Source organism: Puntigrus tetrazona, chromosome 18 (genome assembly GCF_018831695.1).
Source record: "Puntigrus tetrazona isolate hp1 chromosome 18, ASM1883169v1, whole genome shotgun sequence".
In the NCBI taxonomy this organism is placed as follows: Eukaryota; Metazoa; Chordata; class Actinopteri; order Cypriniformes; family Cyprinidae; genus Puntigrus; species Puntigrus tetrazona.
In genome coordinates, this window is record NC_056716.1 from 7635691 (window position 1) to 7656187 (window position 20497).

Here is a 20497-nt window from a genome sequence, read left to right on the forward strand (position 1 = left end):
GAAGTGTATGGATGCAGCTCTGGCTCACTGAGACTCCAGGGCATCCGCATACTCAGATACTCTCGACGATTGGTTGATATTAGCTCAATCAGAGCAGATGGCAGTTCCAACATCGAGATGTTGTTCTATCTCACATGGGGAGCTGGGTTTGGTTCAGACATGCCAAGAAGAGTGTAAATCGTCACTCTCAGAGGACCACATACCTGGGCGTGGTGTGGGATTCGACCACAATGTAGGCACGTTGTCTCCTGCCCGTGTACAGTCCAATCCCCTCATGTCAGTCGAAGAAGTCAGGGAAACCCAGTCATTCACTGTCAAAGCGATATCAGAAGCTGCTGAGACCTGATGGCAGCTACGTCCAGCGTGATACCTGCTGTACTGCAGCCATGGGACCCCTACAGTGGTGGCTCAGGACCAAGGGGTTCTCCCCGAGAAACCACTCCATAGGAAGTAAAGGAGTGTCACGCCCGTGCCAGTTAGGGCCTTAGACATGGAGAGCCTTGGATTCCTGAATCAGGGGCCCAAGGTTGGGAGCTCTATGTATCCATACCTCCCTTACGACGGATGCATCCCTAACCGGTTGGGCGCAGTGTTGAGCAGCGCCCGGCCACGGTCTGTGGAGCTATCACCACCAGGGGTGGCATATCCAATCTGCTAGAGATGTTAGCGATGTTTCGTGCTTTGAAACTTTCTCCCAGACCTGAGAGAGGTCACCATGTGTTGGTGCACGACAGCACTTTAGTGGTGGTCTCTTACATCAACCACCAGGGGAGGGGACTGCGTTCGCGCCCCTTGAACAAGCTGGGCGCGCAGATCCCTTGTGTAGTCCCCAGGACCAAAATCTGCTCGTAGAGGTGACCTACATCCTGGGCATCTCAATGCAGGGGCCGACACCCTGTCGAGGGTCAGGGGAGTTGAGGCCAGGGGAATGGATGCTTCACCCCGGCGTGGTGAAGCAAGATCTGAATCGAGATTTTTACCAGGCAGAGTGGACCTCTTTTGCTTCTGGAGAATGCACAATGCTCCCCTCTGGTTCTCTCTGGTTAATTGAGCTCCTGGGGACTGGATGCCATGCTCCTGAGCGTGGCCGGGGCGTTGCCTGTGCGCATTTCCCAGGTTGCCCTGCTCCCCGGAGTTCTACAGCGAAGTCGCCAGGGGCGGAGTCAATTCTGCTGGTAGTCCCGTTCTGGCCGGGCGGAGTGGTTTGTGGACCTCGCCGGCCTAGTCAGGCGGTCCATCCCGTGGGAGATCCCCTGAGGCCGGATCTACTCTCTCAGGCGCGAGGAACAATGGTTCACCCTGCTTCACGGAGTTATTAAAGCCTTGAAATTGTAGCTGTGAAGGTGTTTTCAACTCCGCAGCCTCAGTGCTTTCAGCTGGGGTTGTTGAGACCATCCTCCAATCCAGAACTCCCTCTATGAGGAGGCGTGCTTATGCCAGGAGGTGGGAGTGTTCACTTCCTGGTGTGGGGCCGCCCACTTAAACCCAGTTAACTGCCCAGTAGGTTCAGTGCTGGAGTTCCCTTCAAGCGAGATTCTCCACCGGGTTATCCTCCACCCTAAAAGTCTACATTATCAAGCTATATCTTATCATCAGCCCAGTAAGTATGGCCACTCAAGTAGACAGACACCCCATTAATTCTACGATTCCTCCACCGGTGTGTGCTGAGGCTGAGACCTCCAGTGTGGACCAGAATTCCCCCCCTGGGTTTGAGTTTGTGGTGTTAGAGCTCTGTGTGAGGCACCCGCCAGGCCCCTCGAGAGGGGTTCCTTTGCCTGTCTTATCTTTTAAGAGCAGCATTTCTCTCGCCATCCTCTCTTGGAGGTGGGAGATCTGCAGGCCCTCTCCAGTGGCCCCTAACACCTGGACTTTGCCCCAGGCATGTCCAAGGCTTTTATGCCCACGGGTAGGTTATACACCTAAAGTCCCCCTGTTACACCGCGGCCGATCATACCACGCAGACCTTCTGTCCTCCCCCTTCCAGGATCCCGAACCAGCGGATCCCAGCTGCATGTGTCCAGTCACAGGCACTGGGCACTTATGTCTTAAGGACTGCGTCTCTGCTGGAGGTCGGACCAATTACTTAGCTATTTTTGGTCCGGCCAATACCAGATAAGCGCTGCTGCTAAACGGACTGTTAGCAAGTGGATGGTTGGGGCTATCCACCCCACAGCTCATGAGAACTCTGCACTCCCCCCATGCCTCTAGAGGTCAGAAGCGCACTCTACCAGGGGTATGGCGGCCTCACGCCTTTCTTAGCAGTGCTTCCCCTAGGGTTTATCTGCAACCTTCTTGAGGTGGTCCTCCACTTTTGCCTGGACCTACGGCAGGGCCATGAGGGCTGCTCCACCGTTCCCCAAAGCGTTTGTGACGCGCTCAGAGTTCCTGAGAGGGGGCGTCTCCAGATTCTGAATGCCAATATGGATTCCTCTAGGGAGCGAGGCGGCTGCGTCCTGGTACGCACCACTTTTGCGTGTTAGCTTGCACTTACTCCCGAGGCTGGTGCCGACGCCGCAGAGCGTGACTTTATACTTCCTGGTCAGCGACATCATCTCGAAGTCCATGGCGTACGCTCCCCTCCATTGGACCGTTTTGCACGTGGTTCCAGAAGCGAAACCACGCTTGGCGTTCCAGCGTTGTAGCGCGGCGTGCCGTTCCCTAAGAGGAACCATGGTTACGATGCGCCAGCCTGAGGCGTTCAATTCTTGCACACATTCGGGAAATGGGTATGCAAGAAATTGCTTTATTGGTAGACAATGCAGTGAAGCGTCATCAGATCTCGGCCCAGTGGCTTTTGAAGTGAATTCACAAAGCTTTGCCATACTCCCTCGCATATGGCGCCCGTCCAGTAGATACCGATACTGCGTGAGTGGTGTTTATCCCGCCTCTTTTAGACAACTCACAGCAGCACATCACAAATGCTCCTGCCCCGAGTTTGGCCGCAAAAAGCGTCACGAGTTCAGTAATCCAGTTCTTCCGGCCCTTCAGCATAGAAGCGTACCTGCGCCAACAGTGCTATCTGCTCAACATTCACGTTTACATCTTACTTGACTCATCACCAGGCAATTGAAAATGCTTGAAGCTGAATTAATCATCATCAATTTGCTTACTACTGATCTTTTGCTGCAATTTTAATGGCCCTGTCGCGCTTGGTCTTTGCAGAGAGACTCATGTCTTTAATTTTCTAGACAATTTCCCTTTTTGTTTTTAAAATCGGAGAATGGGTGCTCTGATATTTGAATAAATGTTTAATTTATGTATTCTCTGTCTGTGCAAATTGCTTACCCACTCTTTACACGATCTCCTGACTTTTAAAAAACTAGCAGCTGTAGTTGGCTGTGGAGAGCAGATCCATTTTTTGAAAGATAGTTTTTCTCTCTTCAGCTTATCATTTACCATTTCAGAGAGTACTCTCTAGCGTGTCATCTTGATTAGGTATTTTTCCGCAAAATACTAAATGCTTGCTTTGAAAATGTCTTTCAGCATTACTTTTTTTGTTGTTTGATCGTTTCTACTTACATATCAAGCACACAGGTAAACTCAGCGTCATTGGCGGTGAATGCAAAAGCGCAGATGTCCATGCAGCATGAAACTCTCTATTCTCTTCTGACATGCCTTTCTTTTTGGGGCTCTTTTCATGCTTACAGTGAGTAGCAGGTTTCCCATGCATGCGTCCCGCCAGCAGTTAAAAGCGCTGGCTGCTGGCGTTCGATGTGACATATATTTTTAAGTGACAAGAATTATAAAAAAAAAACGTATTTTAGATGGTATCAACTAAAACCCCAGAGGAACTGTGCAACAAAATGAACACAGGTTACTGCAGAAGCCCCTGCTCCTAGGAGAGACATAGGACCAACCAGAGCATCCCACACACATGCAGCTAGGGAAGAAGTAAAAGATCTGTCTCACCAGCCAGCAACTTACCCTAAAGCAATCTGTTATGAGCATGGGCGTGCACCAGATTAGTTCAAGCGCTTGCCTGTGGATTTGTCACAGTTGTGTATAAAAGACATATAAACTTACTTCAAAACATAGAACATGTAACTTCACACAAAATAATATACTTGATTGTTAGGAGGTGAATCAAAAGCCTGTATATGCATTAAGATCTGAGGAAGGGATATCCAAAGGAACAAAAGGACTTCAAGAAAGGAGTAAACACCCACCCTGTTCCTGTTTGCAGCACACCCTCTTCACCTCTGCTCTTCATACTTCCCCTCCTTCTACCCAAAAGACTTGGTTTTAAAGTTCATTAGAAATAAGGCATTATATGTCATGTGTCTTACCAGACTATTGTTCTTCACTCTCATGTTTGGTCTCATTTGAAGGTCTCAGTGCGAATTGAGTAAATTGGTCTCAATTTCACATTAATCACTTATATTATGGAAGATTAAGAACTTGATGGAGAACTGTGTTCTGTTGGGAAGGAGAGTGTGTCCTCCTTTTGGGTCTCTGAGGCGTGTTCGGCCAAGTGTGACCATGGAGCACGGGAACCTAAACACCAAGGTTTTATAGCTACATTTGGTGTCTCTTTGTCTTAGTCTGAGTATATAAGGAAAGTAACAAAAACACAACAAGCGCGATTCTGTAGCCAGATCAGCCCGTAGTGTAGTGTATGTTATCATACACTACACTATGAAAGTTTTAAAGACCAGATAATACTGACTCCTTTTAAAGATTTGTTTTATTTTTGTTTTGTGTTATTTTTGTTCTGCTTTGATCAGTTGCATGCAAATGTTTATCAATTATACCCAATTTGGGAAACTGTTCTTTTCTGGCAAAATAAATGTTAATCTTGAATTAACTTATAATATTGTCTGAAATAACTTTTATAGTAGGTTAGTGACTTCTGAGGGTTTTCCGCATTGTTGGCGTGCTAGGGTAGGTCAGATCAGCGATGCGATGGATGGAAACCGCCTTGAGATCTTGACTTCTGGCCACCAAACTGGCTTATGTACTATTATAGGGAACACATAAAAATTACTCTTTTTAAAGTCTATCGAGGAGATGGCTGCATTAGGGTAAGCGATCTACAGGGTAGCCTCTGACTAAGACCTGGACTAGCCCAGATATGTAGTGAGTCTGTTCTGGCTAAACAAGGTCTCTAAGCCACATGAACTCTACTAAATCGAAACTAGGAAATATTATAGTTAATTATTGATCCAAATTTAAATCACAACCAGAGGATCAGCAGTTACACTTAATAAATATAACTAAAATCACAAAGAGGATTGAGTCAGTACTATAATTATATATATATATTATATTTATATAATAAATATATATTCAAATCAGTTAAAGAGATTTTAGGCTGCATTACTTAGATTTGCTGGAACCGGGAACACTACTCTACCATGCGATGTACTTGTGACATACGTAAAAGAGAATAGCATCTACGCTAATAATAGTCTATGTTGCTTTCTCAATCTGTTTTCCACAGTTTGTATCCAGACTAGATAGTGGATCAGCACCCAGAGAGTTATGTTCATCAGAGACCCAGAAAACCTAAGTGCGCCCGATACGACAGATCACTACAGATCCTGATGCACACACACATTCCACACACACACTAAGTCATTTACACTACCTGACACAGCTGCGTTTAAAAATTGAACTGGAGGTTAAGTGCTGGGCGTCCGGTCAGAGGAGAACTAGCCCCTAACTGAGTCTGGTTTCTCCCAGGTTTTTTTCTCCATTCTGTATGGCATGGGGTTTTGTTTCCTGCCGCTGTCGCCTCATGGCTTGCTGCTTGGTTGGGGACACTTAACTTCTAGTGACTATCGTTGAATTGACTAGAGGAGCCGTCTCTGCATTTAATAAGAAATTGGTCCTCCTCTAAATCACTACTCATCCCTGTCATTATACTGTACAGTGCTTTGATGCAACCTGTGTTTATTAAAGCGCTATATAAATAAAATGATTGATTGATATAATTGGGAAACCCAAAAGATTAATAAATATTAGTGATTTTTAACAGAGGCATAAAGAAAGACCGAACACGCATTGACCCAGCCGACCAGGGCATCTGGATTCCATTCTGCAGGAAAGAGAGCCTTACATTGAATCTCCAAATCAATACATAAAAAAAAATAAAACTACATTTAAAAAAATATATTTTCAAACCAAAGGCGCACACATACAGCAGCAAACAATTACCTTACTATTAGTACTGACCTCCCATCAAACAGCAGCAGGCAATGGATATGCCGGGCATCCAAGAGCTTACTGAGTCAGACTAAATGTAATTGAGTTGGAGAAAGTTATATATATTGCCCTGCCCAATAATAATTGTTCTTTGCATTTTGTGAAACAAAACTCGGTGACCTGTGCACCTTCAAACTAGTTTATGGTGCATCATATACAGGTACATCACACTGTGTATCCATTTAGATGAACTTAAAAATAAAATTATAGGCCTAATAATATTAGCCTATAATAATTTATAGTGATGCCAGATATTATTATCAGTAATGGTAAGATTGTAACAGGGGAAACAGTAATTAGTTTGATTTACTAGTTACTGTGAAAAATAATGCAGTTAGTAACACAGTTTATTTATACATACATTATTTCTATCACTGTTCCAGACAGATCAATATTGTCAGAACCAGGACTTGAACATGGGTCTCTAGTGCCGTAATAAAATACTCTCCCACGAGAGTGTTGGACCCAAAATCACGAGACACAAAAAGTAAAAAAAAAAAAAAAAAGAATATCTTTTATTTCCACGGCAAAAAAATAACAGTCCAAACTGAAAAATACTCCAAAAGGCAAAATAACTTCTCTCAAGAGTAGACAAAAAAAATATCAGAAGCCCAGGGACAAAAATTTTGAAAAAGATGATTCAAGAGACCTTACACATAAAACCAAAAGGGCAGCAAGCAAGCAAAAATAACTAAGCACAAATGACAAAAGAAAGCCACTTAAATAGGAAAGCTAACTAGACAGGGCTGGGACTAATAAAGCTAATTAGCTGAGAGAAAGAAACACAGGAAAATTGGCACCATCAAGTGGCGAAAAATAAGGCATGGCAGATTACAGATCCTGACACATATAATTTAGTAATGCCTCTGGGCTTCATGGATTTGTCTCTTACCTGAGAACAGAATATGACCAGAGAACAAGTATGTACTTGGCATTAATGGCGGCTAGATCCAGGATAGTTTCCTCGTCGACAGCATTCCATTACCCACCTTAGAGGGAGAATTGGTAGAGTGCGTGACTCTATAACAGTGTTAACCTGGTTGCAGTCAGAGTCATGCTGCTTTAAAAATATTTGTGTGTACTCTTGTGGCCGAGATCTAAGAGTTTACAGGAGGAAGTACCTGAGCGCTACTACAATGAGCTCTGCACGGAATCTGATGATGTGACCATAGGAAAGATGTTGGCATAGTTGGCTGAACCAAACTGTTGGATCAAGGACCTTCCTTCCTCTTCAAAGGACCTGCTGAATGCTCATTATTACGTGGAGAGGTGATGGAACTGGATGTCACATCGTTACAAGAATCAGTTTTTGTGTGGAGTGGTTTCAGAGCAGATTAACAGGAGATGCATTTCAGCCAGCGATACCTTTGGTTGAGGCCATAGTACAGGAGGGAGCAGCAAGCAGCAAGACCAGATAATGCCCTGACTGCAGTAGACTATCTGAATGCTTCCCAGAGGAGTTACAGCACCTTAAGGCAGGAAAGCAGTACTCGGAAGTAGTTGTCTCTTTACCCTATCTCCTGAATTGGACCTAATGAGGGAACCATATGAGGTTGAAAACTTTTAGAGCCACAGAGGTGTTATACACCATGTTCAAGTAACCTATTATTTTGCTGAGATCCCTTTCATCAAGTCACAAAACTCCTCATCAAGGATGTTCATCTCATCTCTGTCACCTAGAGGGTGTTTGCAGAGATGGAGTCGGGCCTTCTAGATTCTTAGGAAAGAGAAGTCATTCTGAGAGTGCAAGCGTAAAGAATGTCGAAAATGGAAATCTGAGCCATCATTCCCGAAGATAGTTGACTAACCTATAACCTGTCTGGCGCTTATATAAATCAATGTTTTATTCAACACTGTTGAGTTTGCTTGATTTGTGCTTATTCTTTTTGCCACTACTTATCTATATTTGTTCAACCTAATGCCTTTACAGTGTTTTTATAGATAAACTATATTGCCAAAATTATTCTATCACCCATCCAAATAATTGGAATGGTGTTCCAATCACAAGTCCATAGCCTGGAGTGTATAAAATCAAGCAACTAGGCATGCAAACTTTTTCAAACATTTATGAAAGAATGGGTGGCTCTCAGGAGCTCATTGAATTCAGTGTGATACAGTGATTGAATGCCTTGTGCAACAAATTCAGTCTTGAAATTTCCTTGCTCCTAAGTATTCCACAGTCACCTGTCAGCTGTATTATAAGAGCGTGAAGCGTTTGGGAACAACAGCAACACAGCCATGAGGGGCACATAAACCCGTGGAGGCGGGTCAGTGGATGCTGATGTGCATAGTGTGAATAGGTTGCCAACTTTCTTCAGAGTCAATCGCTACAGACCTCTAAACTTGTGTGGTCTTGAGATTAGCTCAAGAACAGTGCGCAGAGAGCTTCATGGAATAGATTTATGGTGGGTATGGTGTGGGGTTGTTGTTGGGAGCTAGGCTTGGTCCCTTAGTTCCAGTGAAAGGAACTCTTAATGTTTAATTTTGGACAATTTCATGCCATCAACTTTGTAGGAGGAGCTGGCCCCTTCCTCTTCAAAATTACTAAGTCTGGTGTGGATGAACTTGATAGAACACCTTTGGGATGAATTAGAGCGGAGACTGAGAACCAGGCCTACTCTTCTAACATCAGCGTGTGAACTCACAAAAGTGAAGCCAAAAATTCCTATAATCGCACTCCTAAACCTTGTGGACAGCGATTTCCCAGAAGAGTTGAAGCTGTTATAGTTGCAAAGGGTGGACCGACGTCATATTGAATCCTATGGATGAGTTATCACTTAAGTTCATATTCAAGTCAAGGCAGGTAAGCAAATACTGTATACAATATAGTGTATGTTCAGAATGCTATATACCATGTTGACAAATAATGCCAGTAAAATGTTAAAGATGTTATTGTTAGTGAAATAATGTATGTCAGTTTGTGATTACATTATGTTTTTTACACATTGTTATGTCTTTATGTGAGGAGGAGTCAATAGTTTGTGTCTTAATGCTGTGATTACTTATAGTAGAGTGCTGCTGCTTTTCTGCTGCAGGCAAACCACACCAAATACCTGTACAGTTCAAATGTTTTACACTCCCATCTGATCAAGACATGGCACAAATAATCTAAAGTCAGAACATTACCCAGTATCAATCACATACATGTGCCTTTTATACTTCTCTACCAGTCACTGTTTATTTGCTCACCACCACTCCTAAAGGCTTAAACTGACTGTTCCTGTCCTGGACGAAATTAATTCTTCTGCATTAATTCTCTGTAGAGCCAGTTGATTCACTGCTGATGCTTTCACTGTAGGTGGAGGGTGTTTTGCATACTAGCAGGCATTGTTTAAGGTGTAAGCTAATAATTAAACCAGTTCAGGTTAATCACTTCCCTCTCTGTCATGTTCTGACTGACACACCTGGTACACTGCTATTTCCCAACCCAGCCTTTCTTATTATTCAAGGTGGCCTTTGCTACAGTGACTGTTACCTAATAAGTTGGAAATGAGCCCCAGTCTAATCAACTGTGCTGTAGCACACTGAAAGCTTTACTAGTACATTTTAAGTGTCACAGTGAAATATTACCTAAAATCTGCAGATGTTGCAGGGATGAGTGTCTTCTCTCTGTTTGCTAAGAGATATATGACTTGGTCCGGGCAAACAGATAAGCACGGCATTGGCCACTGAAAGCACTGACCAAGTTATATCAGCCTACGCCTGGCTGACACTTATTAGATCTTTTAGATAATGAGGCCGACGCTTTAGCTACTAGGCTGATATCGGCCCATACAAACAGTAAAATTGAATTTAGTTACTTCAAAAATACATCCTTGCTTTTAAAAACCATTTACCAAACACAACCACAGCATTATTTTGCATCTCTGAGCAACACTTTAATTATTTGTGTTCAATTGTAATGACTAGCTTATTTACAGCAAGTGGTTCTAACCACGTTCCTGAGGCCCCCAACGCTGCATGTTTTCTGTTTCCTAAATCAAATACATCTGATTCAGATATTCAACTCATAAGTAGAGACTCCAAGACCTGAAATGGGTGCGTTAGACAAAGGAGAAATGCAAAATGTACAGTGTTGGGGGAACTCCAAGAAAGTGTTTGGGAACCACTGATTTACAGTGATTTACTGCCACCTACTGGTGGTTTTAATTTTACATTCATAGTATATGTTATTATTTAAACAATTTAAATGACATTCAAAAATCAGTATTCAAAAAACAATGGACACTTTGAGAAAAAATGCTTTATGAAGGTTAAAATACATAAAAAACTTAAAAATGATTTGTTTTAATTATTGGAAAATATTCATCTCTATCAGTGAACTGACCACCACACAGAATGATAAGATATAAGATATTAGCACAATAACATCAAAATATTGTCTGATGACTGTAATCGATAAAATCCCACAAAATATTTAAATATTATATTTTGTCAATATCGCATATATGAAAATTGCATTACTGCAGCTGTAAGTTGGGTGTCAGTTGTACACTTACCCTGAGAAACATTCACTGAATAAAAAGTGTGACAGCTTTGCTTATGTGTGGTCCCTGAGATCATGTAAACATGCATGGAAATCTTCGAGTTCAGCTCATGGTCATGGCTTGAGATGAGTGTGTTTGCTCGTGCAGGGGTCAACATTGTGTTCACTTGAGGGTCGCTGTAAGATTAACCGATGCACTGCCAATACTGATTTGTTTTAACTGCTTGTTTTCTTATTTTAGACTGTTATAGCTAAAAAAAATAAAAACTTGAATTATATATTTATAGTATATAAACATTGCCTAATGGAGAAAGAGAGGGGTGGGGGTATCTTTTCCAGATACTTCTGATAAGAAAACGGTTCTTTGCTAAAGACTCATTTGTATCGCCGCTTTGGATAAAGCGTCTGTAAATGACTAAATGTAAATGTAAATGTAGACGTCACTAGGAGTTATCCTTATATTATTATTATTAGTATAATCCAAACAGTTCCATTATGGTTTTTATATTGATGATGTAGCAATATTTAGCTATATACAAGATTAGGCTACTGAAATATTACTTTACTTTAATTTACCTTACTTTGCTTTATTGTCTGTACAGAAGTTCTGGACAGAAATTCATATTTGACAAACGGCATAAAACATACAATAAACAATATACATGCACTTACATATCTCTAAAACACAAGAAACCCACATAAAACACATTGCCCTAGTGAAATATTATAGCAAAATGTCCATACAGTAAATTTAATAATAATAATAATAATAATAATAATAATAATAATAATAATTATAAAAATGTCTAAATTGTATGTTTTAATAATAGTAATAAAAGATTGTTTGTTACAAAGTGAGTGAAAGTAAAGCTTAAAGGCACATCTCAAAATATGAAAAGAGTGGTGTCATTACTATTATTCAAAATATCTTCTTTTGTCTTCAACAAATTAAAGAATCTTATACAGATTTAGAAGACATGATTGTGAGTAAATAATTACAAAATTGTGATTTTTACGGTCCTTTAACTCTAAATTTATTACACTGGATTTGAGATCATGTTTCTTGGGAATCTATCTATCTATCTATCTATCTATCTATCTATCTATCTATCTATCTATCTATCTATTTCCTGTAAGATGGAAATGCTACTTTATAGAATATTTTCAGCCTTTTCAGTTTCACCAAAAACAACATTTGTTAGTAAATCCACATCTTTGCTTCTTGCATTAGACAACTGTATTAAATAGGATTTATTGAAAAAATAATTTGTACAATATTCTATTTTATGATATATTAATAAATTATAAAATAGCTGGTTTTGAAAGTGTATTTTAACTTAAATTGGTAAAAAAAAAAAAACACCAAGGGTATTATTGTGTTTTTTGTAGTTTGCCCTATTTTTATTATGCAATATAAACTCTGAATTATGGCCTATATGTCTTTAAACTCTACAGTCAAAAAAATGTAATTGCTGGTTTAATGAATAATGCAGAGATCCAGTCCACAAATCTAGGATTCAATGTACAAATCAAATCCACAAAACTAGCATTTGAACAAGTATAGCAATCTTCAATACGTTTTTCCTTTAATTTTCAGCAGAACGGAAATATTGCGTCAACTAATGTTTAAATTAAATGAAACGAAAGAAAACAAAAAAAAAGAAAGAAAAGAAATGTTTTCTATACAATGTACAGTTTATACAGTGCTTAAGAAATAAGACGTGTCCGTATAGATAGCCTACGTACAAAAAAAAAAAAAAAACAACTAACAGTGCCTATATTTAACCTTAATGTTACATTGGGCAAATATTGCCAATAAAGCGGTGTCAATACTGTGGCTACGACTGTAGCCAAACATTAAACATATGGAATGAATAAATAGGTTGCGCTTTAGGTTTAAAAGTGCCTTCATTTCACTTTCTTACGATTTCACCTTTTAAAGCGAATGAACATTATTATGGAAAACATTCAAACTTTTCAAATTAAAGTTTAATAACAATGCATCAACATCAGAGATTTTCACTCCTCTTTGGCTCTCAAATGTGGCAGTCATCGGAAACGAGATTCATTTGATTTTGTTTTTTCCCGACCTTCGCAGAGATCTGAAGCTGCATTTGTTTTCCATTTTGAAATATCTAAAGATAGTGAATCGACCTTTCTTAAGTGCTTCTCTATTGAGTTTGTAGTTTTCTAACAATGCTATTCCGTTGCCAAGTTCTGATTAGTAATAAACGGCAATTCTTAATTCCGTATTCCACGATGCTTTACAAAGAGGAGCCATTCACGGACCACTCCATGTCTATTTGCGCTCTTTCTCGTCGTAGTATAGAATATTTGACTGTAGAAATGCTGTCACATCACACAGGGTTTTATGTCCTGATAGGAGACCTGCTGATGGTGGTAGTACGAGCTACTCCCTGGTGAGTGCAGTGATGAAGAGGTCATGGAGTTAAAAGAAAAGACAAACTCTTTCCTGTCACACATGCTGGGCGATTGGGAATGATAGCGCGGTATACCTGCGGGGACAGAAAATTAAATACTGCGTTATTACAAAACTACAGGAAATTCACACTTAGTTTAACATCGCTATGGTTTAGTTTAGTTCGTCATTTAAGTTCTTTATTAATAACTTTAAGGTTCTGCTTGCCTGTCTGTTTGGGGTGGCCTGCTAAACATTATTGGCTAATGCTATTTTGGTGTTTATTATTATTATTATTATTATTATTATAGTAGTAGTAGTAGTAGTAGTAGTAGTATTTATAAAGAAATAGTCACATAGATGAACGTTCGACTGTTCTTAAGTCGTGAATTCCACGGGAAAATATTTCTGCATCGCATTAAATCTTGAACCCTGAAATGTCAAACCAGTCTACAATTTTGTAAGCGTATTCAGCTATTGTTGAATTAAAGAAAAATACCAAATGTTTCCAAATATTGTATTATCCTAACAAACCATACATGGATAAATCTCAGTAAAAAAATACCCGTAATGACTGGTATTGTGGTCTAGTGTTATTTTTTCTGAAATATAAATTGTATAAATTGTATGAATTGTTTTTATTAAATGTGGTGATTCTATGTGCATTTCTCTAAAAATAGCAAAGTGTACTAACTGACGGGGAAGATATAATTGCATATATGTGTCGTCATGCTCTATACTTTAGCTGGCCAATTGTTAGCTGCAGATGTTAAAAATATATATTATAAAATAACTAGATCAACTATTTGTCAAACACGTCAGTCGAGTCATATTATCTTTAAAACATTCACCTTGAAGGTCAGTGGTTCCGTGGCCATTCTGGTGAATGTAGGACTGTTCCAGAGAGTGTGTGGGTAAGCTGGGCTGCAGTTGATTGGCTCCAGGGTTGCACGGAGAGAGCGGCTGTTTGATGTAAGACGCCCCGTTGTTTAGAGAGGCGGGGACGCTGGAGGCCAGACCGAGGCTGTGCTAGAATACACGGCATGCGGTTCCATCACTCCCCGCTGGCAAGAAGCGGCGATGCAGAGTTGTCGTGGTGGGGGTATTCACTTCCCGATGATCCCGTGCAACTGCCCATATAGGAATGTCCACTATTAGTTGATAGATGGGACATGGAGTGTCCTGTTAAGCCCATTCCTTCCATATTGCTAACCAAATGTCCATTCATCGTCCCAATCCCACTCTCCAAAGGTAAACTGTTTGGAGGACAAGACAGGCCCCCGCCGCCCCTGAAAGTTATAGGACTCTGGTATGTGATTGAATCCCAGTCCGTTCATCATGCTGTACATGGAAGGTTTTAGCGCCTGACATTTGCGCCTGAATCCCCGCGGCCTCCCTACGGAAAGATCCTCCTCAAACATGAACTCGCTGGCAGGGTCGATAGTCCAGTAGTGACCCTTCCCGGGTCTGCCCAGACCCTTGGGCAGCTTAATAAAGCACTCGTTCAGAGACAGATTGTGACGTACCGAGTTTTTCCAGCCTTGATATGAGCCTCTAAAAAAAGGAAAGCGGCTCTGGAGAAACTGGTAAATTTCGCTCAGAGTCAGTCGTTTGGTTGGAGAGCTCTGGATAGCCATGACAATAAGAGCGATGTAAGAATAAGGGGGCTTTTCCGGACGACGGATTCCAGCGTTCGTCTTTTTTGTTTTGGTGCTGGAGGAGGAAGAGGAGGTCTCCATCACAGGCGTCTGTCCGTGCGGTTTCTCCGACATTGGGCTACTGTGAGCAGGGGGCTGCACGGAGGGCTGCTGGACTTCAGCAGTCATTCTTTACGGGCAAGTCAAAATCCACAAACAAAAATACTTTGTTTTTACGCTGCGTATATACTAATAACCACTTGTACTGCAGATTTGATCCCTCTTTCTCTTTGGCTATGCCTAATTGCGCACTACTCCTGTGAAAATACTACGCACCATAAAACTGAATACTGCAGGGAAAAGAAATTATTCAGATCCCTCAGATCCTGTCCTCTTGTTCTTCCTTTAGGAGTTGAGCTTTTACTTATCTGTTTCTATCAGCTCCTCTCAGGCTCTTGAGCATGAGCTCGCCAGAGTCACTCAGGGGCCGCCCAGTGTCCCTCCCACTGTCAGCTCTGCTGAGGTGGGCTTCACCGACATATACCCAACTATATCACTATTAAGTAACGCTCGTTTATAGTCTTATTTTTATTATTATTATTATTATTATTATTATTATTATTATTATTATTATTATTATAGTCGATTACTATAATAGTCTTGTTTAAAATAGCATATTTAGAGCACGTTAGCATGGATAACTTTTTCGCACAATACAAAACGATTTTAACATTACTGGATGATACAGCGTATTTAATATAATATGTAAATACTTAATATAATTTCCACATTAATAAACAAACAGCTGGTTTTATGGAAATTCAGATGCTGTTCAGAATCGCGTTATGCATTTATAAGTTGTTTTTTTTTTTTTTTTTTTAAAGAAATAACACCACTTTAAAAGCCCTCACTCGGTAGATCACTGTTCTTTTGAGATAGATATGATCATAGACTATATGTTTATACTGCAGAACGTAGTCTCTCTGAGCTTTTCAAATAAAATATCAAGACAAATTCCTCTATAGTGCAGCTAATTCACATAGGACGCCGCATTCGCATTGCGAGTTTTATATAGCCTGTACATTTAAAGAGTCATGGGTTGTGAAAGAATGGAAATTTTCGGTAACATCGCGTTGATGGAAAGTCGTCCGAAGACTGCAAAATTCTGCTGTTCGCTTCATGAAGGCAAGTTCACAGGAACCTTCCCAGTTAACATACTGCACCTCTCAATTTTTATTTATTTATTTTGCTTTATGACTTACACCGATTTTTCCTAATTGTGAACATTATGGACAAGATAGTACAAAATGTGTCAAGGGGTGTCAGATGTCTATCAGTATGCTGCACATGTTATCCTTATTTATTTTTTTTTTGCTCTAGCTAAATTGAAGCTTCAGTTTAATTTAGTTACTGGGAATGTATTACCCAATGTTTTATTTATTTATATATGTATTTATTATCTATGTGCAACACTCATGCTTTGAGGGTACAGTTTTGATATATATATATATATATATATATATATATATATATATATATATATAGATATATATTACATAGGTCTACAATAATATATTCTGCTGAGAAGTGTGCAGCTAACATAGTAGTTTCAAATGTTACTAATTTAAAAAAAAAAATAAGAAATCTTTATTGGCTTTTCTACGACAATGACACCGTTCAGGAGTATATTTCTGTTATCAGTACCCTTAAATGTTTGGATGCACATTGAAAGAGGTATTGTTTTTAATGCTTGAAAAGAGCCCCATACTTTTATCAGCGATATGGACCACCCAGAATGTGCGCTCTGCCTTTAATTAAGGTTGATGAGTTCATTCGTTAAGATATTTAGGTTTAACACTACAGTGCCCTGTTCACTCGCACGTTATTCAAATCTAAATTTCATTTGAATTTTATTTCGTTTTAAGCCATGGCGTTATCAAAAAATGTTTTAATTGGGATTTTAAATGATGTCTACAAAAAAAGATAGTGAGACGTGTGTGTTTTGTTTTTTTTATTTTTATTTTTAGTTAGCAGTAGAGATAATTCTGAATTCGTGGTAAACTGTGAAGGTACACTTAAAGTCTGTACGTGAATTGTTTAAAGGTAAGCGTGGCAGACGGATCAGTCAAGGGCTGACTGCTTTGTAAGTCGAGAGAGAAAGAGAGAGAGATCCCCCAAAACAAAACAAACAAACAAAAAAAAACAATATATGTCGGTTGATTATGTTGTGCTATTGTTATTATTATTATTATCCATTGTAATCATTTTTGCTTACAGGCTATATATATGAGTCATGCGTGGCTTCAGTCATACAGATTGCCCTGTAATTAAAACAGTCTAGATTTCATTCCGTATTACTTTCACTCTCTGTAGGTGGGCGCGTATATTTTTGTTGCAGTGCTGTTTATGTGTATAGAACGCACAACTTCGATTGCGTTCATTGATTTAAGGCACAGATTTGAGGCTTTAATCAACACCGTAATTGCGGATGGCTTTTTAATTTGTTTGGCAAAAACATGTCAGCGGCTGTTAATGTCTGTTTTATTTGGTTTGCTGGAATAATTGAACAATAATGGAGACAATTTGATATGTAAAAAAAATCCAAATAACTGAAGAAGGGCAAACTGCTGTCTGCTGTCATGTGGTCCGCTTGTATCAGGCCCAATTGTATCAGGCTTTTTTTTACGGTAAATGGGACTTTGATCAGTCAAATGTTTAAAAGATCGGGAAACTGAGAAGCAGTATTCTTCAAATATTACTCTTGTCTAAATGTTGTTTGTATGAATATAACATTTTTATATTATAATTATATAATATAATTGTTATATATAACAATTATATTATATTATAATTGTTAAATTAAATACAAAATGTATTTTAAATGTGCAGTTAAAATGTTGTACATGTGTACATCAGGAAATAATAATGATACTAATAATCAGGAGATAATAATAATAATAATAATAATAATAATAATAATAATAATAATAATAATAATAATAATAATAACAAATGATCCAGAATGCTGCTGTAAGATTAGCTTGCACAAGAGTTCGACTGTGTATGTCAATTTGCACTGGCTACCAACAGCTGTTCCCATAAAATTCAAGGCATTGATATTTCCTTATAAAACATTCACTGGCTCTGCACTCCTTTACTGAATTAAATGTAAATTCACTACTTCAAAATTATGAACCTCCAGAAGCTTGATTTCCGCAAGTGAACAACGCATTATAGTGATCACTTTGACAGAGTTTTACCTTACTGTTCTCTCCTGGATAACATTCCAAACTCAATCCGAGCAGATGAATCTTTAGCCATCTTCAAGAAACATCTAAAATCTTTTCCATTTATACTCAATGTTCTAAGCTTTACTGTTCTTTTCTATTCTATACTTGTTTTCTTTTTATTATTAAAATGACCCTCTAACATTAGCATTCTTTATTTTTTTCTTTCATTATATAAAATGTACCTGTTATGTATGATATAAAAAAATTGTCATTGTACATTCAGTAGCCTATATAGGCCCTATTACAGTTCTTTTTGAAACTTAGGCTCAATTTCTCATACAAACCCACAAAACACACACGCACAACATCCAAAACGTTACACAGATTGCAAAAGCAAACTATTTTGAAAACTATTTTACCTCTTCTAAAAATTTTAATTTTGCATAGCTTAACTCTCTCTCACACACACACAGCTATTAGTGGTGCGGTGGTGTTTTAAAATGAGGAAAGCAACATGGACAAACACACATATACTGATGGGCTATGTACCAAACAATTTTTTTCATGTTTATTGGCAGTAATTATAATTGAATAAATAATCTGAGGGGCTAGTTTGGCAATAAAATTTGAAGTGATTTTAGAGAGTTTAATGAGAGCATATGGATAAACCATTAATAATAATAGGGTGGCCTGTTCTGTCTCCCTTTGTGTCTGTTGATGGTCATTTTCTTGTGTTAGTTAGAAAAATAGAATAGAATTTTTTTTTACTTTGTGTGCTAGTGGTACATTTGGCATCTCATAAAGTAATAGTCAAGTAGACTCCACACCACAGTAGACTTATTTTTAACTTCAGGGACATCACCATTATCTGTGAGAACTGGGGTTCAGAATGAAGTGTTGTGGAATTACTTCAGAAGAGTAACACAATCCTGCTCAACAATCCAGCTTAATGCTCAACAGTGGAAAAAATAACTTATAACATTTCCTGCTTCAAGGGGGTCCAAGCAATGCATCCTTGAAAATAGGTGCCATGTGTATAATTGCTTGTCAAGAGTAGGACATCGAGGACAAGATCTGGAACATGTTTGATTGGCCTGGTTAATGCAATTCGCAAGCTCTATGTAAGCTGCTTTGGACTTTAAGAGTCTGCCAAATTTAAACCAAATTTTTAACTACCATTGCCTCCAAAATAGATGATTTTTTTTTCGGGCACAGTCTTGGTGTATGTCTGGGAAATGTCTTCAACTGTCTTTTTTTTTCTTCTTCAGCAATTGTGTATGTCTGTGTGTACATGTACACGTCCTGAGGTTTACATTGTGACAAGGGCAAGAAAAAAGACTTATTATGTGTCAAATCAAGCAAAATAATTTTCCTGGCTCAAATATTTTTTTCTTATACTTTTTTCTGAAAAAACATGTATATTGATGACAGCCCAAATATTGCAATACAAAAAATGCTGAAGTCAACATATTTTACTAACAATTCTGTGATGCTGCCATCTTTTAAAGTAATTTTTAACATTTGTTATTGTTAGTAAAATATGTTGACATTAAAAAAATGGGGAAACCGCATATTTAAAGTTTTTTATTAGAACTAAGATATCTTAATGCCCTTCTAGGTTTTGTTTTTTATCTTCTATCTCAGAGTAATATCTGAAGAAAAATAATGTTGAATATACAGATGTATCTGGTTTTCTGTCACGATAACCACACTGAACATACCTGTCTAAGTACCATAAATATAAATATATATATATATATATATATATATATATATATATATATATATATATATATATATATATATTTTTTTTTTTTTTTTTTTTTTTTTTTTTTTTTAAGCATATAAAGGTACTTGGCAGATGGAACAGGTCTGTATATTGAGGGCAGATAGTTAGAGATAGTTAAGAGAGTGTGCTTAAGTAGTGCAAGTGCTGATTGGCTGATTAAGTGCAGGTGTGACTGATTAGTACTCTGAAGAACTGGATCGATGTGACTGGGTGGTGACAGAAGCTGGCAGATCTGTGACATTACCTCTCCCCAGAATCTCATGTGTTACAGGGCCCAATTTCGATTTACTTTATAGGGTCCTTGCCACTTGGCTAGCAACTTGCAAGTGCCAGAAGGTAACAGTACCAGTACTGTTTGTCGTACCATACCTTCTGTTTCCTTTGGGTCATTTGCAGGTTTTCTTGAGCCTCATTCTCCATCTTGTCCCTCATCTGTAATATGTAGGAAGCGACACTGCACTGGGCTGTCTACTCTGCTGTCAACCCCTGCTTGAGCATGTCCAGGGGCCCTCGAACTTGCCTGCTATACAACTCAAAAGGAGAGAATCTAATTGAACATTGAGGAACTTCTCTGTATGCAAACAAAAGAAAAGGGATCCATTTATCCCAGTCTCCACCCGTTTCATCCACAACCATTTTTAGCATGTTTGTAGAGTACAATTAAACCATTCTGCTAAGTCATCAGTTTGGGGGTGAAATGGTATTGTCCTAATATCCTTTATCCACAGTTTT

General features: G+C 39.1%; 1 pseudogene; it reads right to left on the bottom strand.

Moving 5' to 3' along the window:
* Positions 1–13021: 13021 nt before the first annotated feature.
* Positions 13022–15201, bottom strand: LOC122362580 (annotated as a pseudogene).
* Positions 15202–20497: the final 5296 nt, after the last annotated feature.